Genomic DNA, 1,054 nt, shown 5'->3' with positions numbered 1-1,054 from the left:
CAGGGACAGGTTCAGTGTTGCAGAGGTCTGAGTTGCAGCACTTGACAATGCCATATTTATTTGCCTCTCCAAAGTTAGAAGAAAACTCTCCACACATTCCAGGCGGGACACAACCCTTGCCTTGTGTTTTATTACCTGATGAACCATCTGACAAAAAATGAAAGACTTAATAACAGTAAACTTCAACAGTGATAAAGAAAGAACTGGCAGACATTATAAGCTGTAAAGACAGACCTTTGGCGAACACTGAAGCACACTGATGATTCTCTGAAGGACATTCTACTTTTTGGCCAGTGCAGCCCTTGGGATCTGATGTTGAGCATTCATAACACTTCAGAGCCGCAGCTGAAAAAAAGATAATTTGTTTTACTCATATGAGCAAAGTTAACAATAAAGCATTATTCTAAGAAAATTATATAACATATCTGACATCACAGTAAGCCAGGACTAAGAAGTGTCTTTCTAAACACAAACCACAACAAAAAGAAACCTATTGTTACACAAACTGTTGGTGAAACAGAAGAGATCTGCTAGAAAAAAGAGTTAGTACATTAATTTAAAATATACCCTTTGGAAGAAGCCAAATCCCAAGAAGCACGATAAAGAAATTCATCTTTCTCTTCGGTTGGAAAGAAAGATTTGCGATGTTCATCAACAAGCAGAATGATTTTTTTGAAGGATTTATAAACATGAACATGGGAGTCGCCAAGTTATGATTGGTCAGGAGCTAGGGTTTTTGTTCTGCTCCTCCCAGATTTTACACCAGTTGCTCAAACATGTTAAATAAGCTCCTCCTTCTTATTTCATGGTTTGCTTGAGTCACATGAGTTCCACTCTGAAAAAAGAAAAATAAAGAAGTCCCACAAAGTTGGCAGTGAGAATTTTTGTGAGAAACACGAACACGCTACTCTTTTAGTGGTTCCCTTTGATAATTTGTTCAGCAGCCAGTGTGAGGGTAGTAGTTGTGCCAAAAACAACATCAAAATAAAGCCATCTGAGTGTAATTTAACATCTTTTAGACATTTTTCACTTTTATACTGTTCATTTAGAATTA

At 37.0% G+C, this 1,054-nt stretch overlaps 1 long non-coding RNA gene across 1 annotated transcript; it reads right to left on the bottom strand.

Moving 5' to 3' along the window:
* Positions 1–6: 6 nt before the first annotated feature.
* LOC112140276 lies at positions 7–829 on the bottom strand. The gene is made up of 3 exons (XR_002918146.2): positions 568–829; positions 235–345; positions 7–147 (listed from the first exon to the last, which is right to left on the bottom strand). It is a non-coding gene; the product is annotated as an uncharacterized LOC112140276 (long non-coding RNA).
* Between the last annotated feature and the right edge of the window lie 225 nt (positions 830–1,054).

The sequence above is a fragment of the Oryzias melastigma genome, unplaced genomic scaffold, assembly GCF_002922805.2.
Source record: "Oryzias melastigma strain HK-1 unplaced genomic scaffold, ASM292280v2 sc06411, whole genome shotgun sequence".
NCBI lineage: Eukaryota > Metazoa > Chordata > Actinopteri > Beloniformes > Adrianichthyidae > Oryzias > Oryzias melastigma.
Note: the sequence above shows the minus strand (reverse complement) of the source record. Positions and strands in the feature narration are given on the sequence as shown.